Source organism: Tenrec ecaudatus, chromosome 4 (assembly GCF_050624435.1).
Source record: "Tenrec ecaudatus isolate mTenEca1 chromosome 4, mTenEca1.hap1, whole genome shotgun sequence".
Lineage (NCBI taxonomy): Eukaryota > Metazoa > Chordata > Mammalia > Afrosoricida > Tenrecidae > Tenrec > Tenrec ecaudatus.
The window spans coordinates 204622268-204631411 of record NC_134533.1 but is presented as its reverse complement, the minus strand read 5'-3'; positions in this window follow the sequence as shown (position 1 = coordinate 204631411).

Below are 9144 nucleotides of genomic sequence, written 5' to 3'. Positions count from 1 at the left end.
GGTAAGACATTTTGTCACGGAACAAACCAAGTAATCCTTGCACCTAGAAGACTCTCGTGGGGACCGGCCAGGGCTTCATCAGGCAGACACTTTGCAGACGGGTCTGGGATCCCACTGTCCTCCTAGCCTGCTATAAATTGGGTGCTTGCAATTTAGGCTCTGATACTTTCCCTTTGTCACAACTGGATTTTGTCATTGTCATCGTTGGATCACACAGGCTGGTGTGCCTCTTCCGTGTGGACTTGGTTGGCTCCTCACATAGACGGCTGCTTGTTTGAATACAAGCCTTTAAGACCCCTGACACTATTCTGATTGAGAGCCGGCACCATCTGCTTTCTTCACCACACTCTGCTGTAGCTCCCTGATCCTCAGGGTGGGATCACTGCAGGAGGGTGAGTATCCAGCAGGGCCATGCGATCAGACCGAACTGTTCTTGGATTGGGGCTAGAGTTCAGTGGGGGCCCAGAGTCCATCTGCCTGTCCCTGGGATCTGCATGGCTCAGGTTTACTCTGGTGGTTGTATTATAACAAATCCAAAACCCCATAAGACCAGCTACCCCCCCCTGCCCACCAGCAACAAACCAACTAGCAGAAAACAAGAGACAAACAAACAAAAGCAAGGCAACTAACGACAGGGAAACAACCCCACGGAGACAGAAAAGTAAGTCATTGCAATCATTTCGCTGGGGCATAAGGCGAGGGCACTGTGCCAGCGTCCGTTTGTCCAGTGACACAGCACCATGGAGGCGGAAGGTCTGAGGAGTCCAGGCAAGTACAGTTCCACCTGAGCCGAAACCCGTCCGTTGCTGCTCCACAGTCAGCTCGCCCACTCGATGGAGCCGTTTCCTGTCAGCACAGAGGTTGGCATCAAGGGGAAACTTCCTGCATCTGTTCTTCCAAGTTCAAACCCTGCCCAACAGATCAAAACCTGTCATGTCGTGAGATTGTGAATTTTATTGGGAATAGAAAGTCTCAGCTTTCTCCCGTGGAAGGGCTGGTGGATTCGAACTGCTGACCTAGCAGTTAGCAGTGCAGTGTGACCCACCGATGGCTCCTCGCGATAGAATAAAACTAACAAATGCCCTGCTGTGGACTAGATGCCCCCTCACAGCGACCCTGCAGGACAAGGTAGAACCAACCGCCCTGGGAGCTTCCAGGACCCAAACCCTGTACAGCAGTAAGCAGACTCATCTCGGAGCAGCTGGAGTTTTCTAAAGAGCAGTTTTATTAGTATCTAATCCACACAATTGCTCAGTAGTGACAAGAGGAGCGGTCAGTGCAATCACAACCAATTGTAGAGCATTTTCTCTGCAGCTGGAGGTTCCGAACCTTGCGGCTAGCAGCTCCGCGCTTAACCAGGCTCCACGTCGTAGCCGACCACGGGGTTACGCAGAAGGACTGTGTGGGTCTGTCTTACTAACCTGGAAGAGGTGGGGTATTAAATGAATGGGGTGTCTCACTGCCGTTGGGCCAGCTATGACTCATAGTGACCCTGTGCATGTCTCCTTACAGGAGTAGAAAGCCTCTTCTTTCTCCTGAGGAGTGGCTGGTGGATTCGAACTGCTGATCTTATGGTTGGTTAGCAGCCCAGTGTGTGACCCACTATGCCACCAGGGCTCCTATATAAACAGGGCAGGTGGTGACTAATACCATATCATCCACTCATTAAAAAATAATTCCAGTGCCTGATACAATCGACATGTGGATTGTTCTGAGAGCTATACGAGCCCCCAGTACAATGATCTTTTAAATAAGAAACAAAACCATTTATATTTCCATGGGAAAATCTTGAAATGATTGACATCAAAATGTAGTGACAAAAAGGCAGCCACCACCCACCCCAGGGGACAAACAACAGAAACCATGGGGGAAGGGAGACAGCGGTCAGTGTGAGATATGAAAATAATAATTTATAATTTATCAAGGGGTCGCCGAAGAAGAGCTGATACCGGAGATCAATAGAAAAATAAATCTAGAAAAGAATGAAGAAAAAAAAGAATGATGGCAACATATGTACAAACATGCTTGATACAGTTAATGTATGGATTGTTGTAAGAGTTGTAAAAAAAGAATTGTAAGAGCCCCCAGTAAAATAATCTTTTGGATGGAAAAAACCCTTTTTTTAAAAAAGGGGGAAACCCTCCCCACTACCATGATCTGAATTCTACCTTGCAAGTCTGGATAGAGCAGAGGTTGTACACTGGTGCAGATAGGAGCTGGAGGCACAGGGAATCCAAGGTGGATGATCCCTTCAGGACCAGGGGTGTGAGGGGCGATACTGGGAGGGGAAAGGGTGAGTGGGTTGGAAAGAGGGAACTGATTACAAGAATCTACATATAACCTCCTCCCTGGGGGACGGACAACAGAAAAGTGGGTGAAGGGAGACGTCGGACAGGGCAAGATATGACAAAATAATAATTTATAAATTATCAAGGGCTCATGAGGGAGGGGAGAGAGGGAAGGAAGAGGAAAAATGAGGAGCTGATGCCGGGGGCTTAAGTGACGAGCAAATGCTTTGAAAATGATGAGAGCAATGAATGTACAGATGCGCTTTACACAATTGATGTATGTATGGGTTGTGATAAGAGTTGTATGAGTCCCTAATAAAACGTTTTTTAAAAAAAGAAAATAAAAATCCTCACAATTGGGCCAATAGGTAACATGATAAATTTTTTTAAAAGATTAAAGTTGTCAAAAAGGGGGGGGGGCAAACAAAAGGCAAGGGTGGACTCCCTTGGAGCCCTAGGCTTGTGTTTTTATTGTTTTGTATTTTTCAGGTTTCTGCAATAAATGCAGTTCCTTGTACAACTAAGTGAGGTGATGACTTACAAGGGTGGAAAAATAAAAGATAAGGTCTGATCTTTTCTGAGGAATAGGATCTGGTTCTGATGGCGCCTTCCCCTCCACACCCCCCTCCCTGGAACCAGCCTGCCTGCCGGTTCCCATTTTTCAAGTACAGCCTTTGAAGACGCATGGCGATGGGCAGGGGTGCTGAGAGCGTCCCGCTAGGACAGGGCAGGGAGCCAGCCTAGCACCCGGGCTAAGTCCTCTCAGGACACTCTGAAAACACGAACAAGGCGACTCCAGACATTCTGGAAAAGCATACAGGAAGCCGGGTCTTGGGGAGGCAGCACTGGTCTCAACACTTGAATCTGGGAACGGTACACAAAGTACAAAACTTGAAGATACTCCTTTTGTGGGCGGCATCCAGTAGGTTACAGCTGTTATCTTTGTAGACCCACACACGAGCCAAGAGGGGGCTTCTGACTGGGTGATGAGCTCACCAGCCTGGCAGTTCCAAGACATGGCACCAATCCGCTCCGTGTTGCCCAAGAAGGAACAATTCAGAGCCGACTGGGCCCAAGTCTGTCTGGTCAGTGAAATTCCGAGGGAGGCGGCAGGGTTGCAGGAAGCCAGGGCGGGAAGGCCCTCCTGCACGCTGGGCGTTTCTCCAGTGGCTTCCCAGTCTGGAAAGCTGCCATCCATTCAGGTTCCCCTGGAGCATGCTGTTTCCAGCCCTGAGAACACACTGTATCCAGAAGTCCTGCTCTTTGTCGGGAGGCCATTCCAGCTCAGCGCTAACCAGGATCTTGCCCTCTCCCTTCAGAGAACAACTTCTCTGTGTGTGCAGGGACCCGCCTGGCTGTGGCCCAGGGGAGAGAAGGCGGCAGTTGCTTCCCGAATGGCCACACCTGCCCTTGGGTTGGGTTGTACAGGGGACTTTGGGCTGTCTGGATGGCCTCTCCTCCTAATGCAGGTGGCTGAAGCGACTCCGTCCTCCTCTCACCTGCCTTCGTAAGTGAAGAGAGCGGGCAAAGACCCTCCATCCCAACCCTGGGCAGAGAGCCTTGTGAGGGGAGCGCATCGGTGAGGAGCTGCAGTTTCACAACTGGGCACAAAAAGCTAAGGCCTGTTCCCACTCGTGATCACATACGTCTTTCCTTTGTTAAGGGCCAACTTTCCAGCCTTTTATGTCAAAGGATTCTTTATAGGATAGAGCCATTATCCAACCCAAAACCCTAACCCACGGCTACGGAATTGATTTAGACTTATAGCAACTATATATATTCATAGCGGCTATACATGTAGTCACTTATATATATGTATATATACACACGCATATGTAAAACCAAAACGCACTGCCATCGAGCCATTTCCAAATCACAGTTGACCCCATAGGACAGAGGCCTAGCCCTGGAGATTTCTGAGACTGGTAATCTTTATGGGAGTAGAGCGCCTAGAGGTTTCAAACTGCTGACCTTTTGCTTAGCCGCCGCCCCGCATGTGACCCACCCCACCACAATTCAAGAGCGTAGAATGGCTCCCCAGGATTTCTGAAGCTGGAAACACAGTATACCAAGGCACTCCACTGTCTCTTCCCAGAGTGTCAGCATTCCTGGGGGCGATGGGTCTCCACAAACTGAGAGCGCCCTTGGTGGGAAATACAAGTGCCTCCGATGGTTAGGATGGAGAGTCACAATGCAGGTAAGCAGACTAAGGGCCAGAGAAGGAAGTCAGTGCTTCATTCATGCTCCTTGGGCTGGTGCGGCGGCGCTCTGTGGTGGATCTCAAGCCAGTGGGTGTGGTGTGGAGCTGGGAAGGCGTTCCAGGAAGGATACAGGCTCGGAGGTAGGCCCCAGATGAGCCCCGCTGCGGACGGCACACCTCACCACACTCACAGACTGCAGCTGTTCAACTTCTTGGGCTTTTATAGCCGGTCCACTCGCTATCTGGTCACACTAGCTTTGTGCCTTCGTTTGGAATTACCAAGGAAGCCCATTCCGTTTTACCCAGTGGGTGTGTACACATGCATTCGCGTTTCTCCTCTGGACAGCAGGCTTAATGCCATGAGCAGCTTGCTCTCCCTCAGAGCAGGAGTTGGGTTCGAACCACCAGCCTTGTGCTTAAGTCACTATACCATCAGAGCTGCCTTAAAAAAAATCCAGTTAACTGCAAGGGACCCTGGAGCTGCCCCACATTGTGACAGTGCTGGTGGCTGCCTGGCTCTCCATGAAAGTCACTGCCATGGGGTCAGTCGAGGCCGATGCACGGACGCCCTACAGCATGGAGTAGATCTGTCCCGAGAGAGACAATCACTCTTTACCGGAGGAGAAAGCCCCATCTTTCTTTCTCCTGGAGAGCAGCCGGTGGTTGTGAGCTGCCCCCTGCATGTCCATGCCGCCATCAGGACTTCTTGGTGGGTTTGTAGGACTAGCTAGGTGTAAATGCATAGACCTATCCATTTAAAAGGATGTTTTGCTTTTTTTTTACAAGTGGTAAATTGTTGAGGATGATGCAGTGCCAAGCAGTTGTGTTGTACATAGTCGTCTCTGAGTCAGAACCAAGTTGATAATTATAGCTTCATTGATTAAAAGTACCGGTAATTTGATTTAGTAACAACAGAGACTTCGTCACACACAATGCTAACGCAAAGGAGAAAAAAAAGTGAGCTTCCATAAAGTGTCACAGAATGAGGGAAGAAATCAGGAGAATGTGAAATGGTATTTTGTTGAACGGGCAGGTAATTTTCTTTTTTAATTTTTTTTAACAATTTATTGGGGCTCATACAATTCTTTTCACAGTTCATACATATACATACATCAATTGTATAAAGCACATCTGTACAGTCTTTGCCCTAATCATTTTTTTCTTTTCTTCTTTTACATTTTATTAGAGACTCATACAACTCTTACCACAATCCATACATATACATACATCAATTGTATAAAGCACATCCATACATTCCCTGCCCCAATCATTCTCAAGGCATTTGCTCTCCACTTAAGCCCCTTGCATCAGGTCCTCTTTTTTTTCCCCCTCCCTCCCCAGTCCCCCCTCCCTCATATGCCCTTGGTAATTTATACATCGTTATTTTGTCATATCTTGCCCTATCCGGAGTCTCCCTTCCCCCCTTCTCTGCTGTCCCTCTCCCAGGGAAGAGGTCACATGTGGATCCTTGTAATCAGTTCCCCCTTTCCTACCCACTCACCCTCCACTCTCCCAGCATCGTCCCTCACACCCTTGGTCCTGAAGGTATCATCCACCCTGGATTCCCTGTACCTCCAACCCTCATATGCACCAGTGTACAGCCTCTGTCCTATCCAGCCCTGCAAGGTAGAATTCGAATCATGGTAGTTGGGGGGAGGAAGCATCCAGGATCTGGGGGAAAGCTGTGTTCTTCATCGATACTACCTCACACCCTAATTAACCCATCTCCTCTCCTAAACCCCTCTATGAGGGGATCTCCATTGGTCGACACTTGGGCCTTGGGTCTCCACTCTGCACTTCCCCCTTCATTTAATATGATATATATATATATATATATATACATACATATATACACATACATATATACATATACACATACATACACACACTTATATCTTTTTTTTTTGCATAATGCCTTATACCTGGTCCCTTTGGCACCTCGTGATCGCACTGGCCGGTGTGCTTCTTCCATGTGGGCTTATTTGCTTCTGAGCTAGATGGCCGCTTGTTCACCTTCAAGCCTTTAAGACCCCAGTCACTATCTCTTTTGATAGCCGGGCACCATCAGCTTTCTTCACCACATTTACTTGTTCACCCACTTTGGCTCCAGCCTTTGTGTCGGGAAAGTGAGCATCATAGAGTTCCAATTTAATAAAAGAAGGTATTCATGCATTGAGGGAGTGTTTGAGTAGAGGCCCAAGGTCCTTCCGCCACCTTAATACTTGACCTATAAATATAGACACATAGATCTATTTCCCCATCCTCCTATATATATTTGCATGTACATGTCTTTGTCTAGACCTCCATGAATGCCCTTTGACTCCTAGCTCTTTCCTCCATCTCCCTTGACTTTCCTCCTGCCCTACCACCATGCTTCATCGCCACCTGGGCTAGAGTATACCTCTTCTCTAAGCAACCTTACCCTTGATCATTTCCCACCAGGCCTGCCACTCCCCCTTCTCTACCATTTGGGGTCCCATGTTTTTCCCTTGTCCCTGGGTTTGTTAACACCACTTCCTTACCCCCCCTACCCCCCCACCCCAAGTCCCCCCAGAACTGTCGGTCCGTTGTTTTTCCTCCAGATAGTTCATCCAGCCTGTCCTATTCAGACAGACCTGTGGAGTCACTAACATTCACGAAAACTAGACAGAGGAAAACAAAGCAACAGTATACAACCAGACAACAAAACAACAAAAAGAAACCACTGACAAAGAACAGAACAAAACAGTTCACAAGAGAAAAGCTTGTAGTTAGTTCAGGGATCGTTTGCTGGCCCTTAGGAGCATTTTCCAGTCCAGTCTGTTGGGGCACCACGCCCTGGCCCCAAAGTCCTCTTTCAGCATTCCCTGGGGACCTTGCCACTCCATTCCCTTGCTGTTCCGCTGCACTCCCCCAGTGATTTGCCTCGGTGTGGTGGGATCAGGTCAGGTGCAATTCCCACACTGTGTCTCCGGTGCTGTCCCCTGTATCGCCCTTAGTCACTGAGGGGCTTCATGTCTCATAGTGGGGCCAGCCATGTTGTTCTCTCTGTGGACTGGCTGCTCTACTCAGGAACATCATCCTCACGGCCTCGTGGGCCAGGCTGTGTTCCACTCTCTCCTCCTGCCCCTTCATCTGCTCCCGTGTGCTCTGATCAAATATGTCCATCTCCCAGAGCTGCAGAGTCAATGTCGTCCTTTGGAACAAATTCTTTTCGGGGGGAGGGGCAGGAATCCACTTAATTTATGGTGCTGGGGCCAGCCTCCCAGACCTCTCCACCGGTTCCCTCCTCCACGCCGGGATATTGCATTCACACCTTGCGACACTGGGTTGAAGTCTCGTCCCACTTTCCCTGTGGAGATATATATCTCCACAGGTAATTTTCTTTTAAAAGTTTATTTGAGAGCCCTCAATAAAATGATTTTAAAAACTATTGATCTCAGCATTAAAAAAAGTGTATTTGATTTTTAATACTACATAATTAATAATTGGTAATAAGTATGTTTTAGACGTAGAAGATGGAGCTGTGCATGTAGGATTGGTTCAGTGTGTTATACCTCAGTAAGCCTGTTTGTTTTTTTTTTAATCATTTTATTGGGGGCTCATACAACTCTTACCACAATCCATACATCAATCCTTTGTATGTCAAGCACATTTGTACATTTGTTGCCATCATCATTCTCAAAACATTTGCTTTCTACTTGAGCATCATCAGCTCCTCATTTTCCCCCTCCCTCTCCACTCCCACTGCCTGTTCGTTTTTTTTGTTTGTTTGTTTTACACTTAAAAAAAGCTTCTGCAATGTAGCAACAATGAAACATACAACTTTCCCCTAATTCTTAAATGCTTCCTCTCCCCAACTATCATGATCCCAATTCTACCTTGCAGGACTGGATAGGACAGAAGTTGTACACTGGTGCATATGGGAGCTGGAGGCACAGGGAATCCAGGGTGGATGATCCCTTCAAGACCAGGGGTGTGAGGGGCGATACTGGGAGGGTGGAGGGAAGGTGGGTTGGAAAGAGGGAACTGATTACAAGGATCTACATGTGACCTCCTCCCTGGGGGACAGACAACAGAGAAGGGGGTGAAGGGAGACTTCGGACAGGGCAAGATATGACAAAATAATAATTTATAGATTATCAAGGGCTCATGAGGGAGGGGGGATCAGGGAGAGAGGGGGAAAATGAGGAGCTGATGCCCGGGGCTTGGGTGGAGAGCGGGTGTATTGAGAATGATGAAGGCAACGAATGTACAGATGTGCTTGACACAATGGATGGATGTATGGATTGTGATGAGTTGTACGAGCCTCCGATAAAATGAATTAAATAAAAAGAAAGAAAAGCTTCCGACGGGCGGAAGTACATGGAACCCCATGAGAAGGCCAACGCTTTCAGGGTGTGCAGCCAGCTCTAAGTGGTACACGGGGCACCGTGCGGGTCCTGTCAGCAGCGGCTCACCCACCTCTCCCCGAAACGGACCTCCGAGAGCGAGCCTGGGAGCGGGGGAGGGGGCGACCGCGCGCGAGGACCCTGGACTCCCCGAGCGCGCGGCCGCCCGGCACCGGGTCAAAGTCAGGGCCGCTCGGGCCGCGGGGCCCAGCGGGAACGGCCGCCCCGCCCCGCCCCGCCGCGCTGACGTCACCGCGCCCCGCCCCTTCCCGGCGTGCGCCGCGGC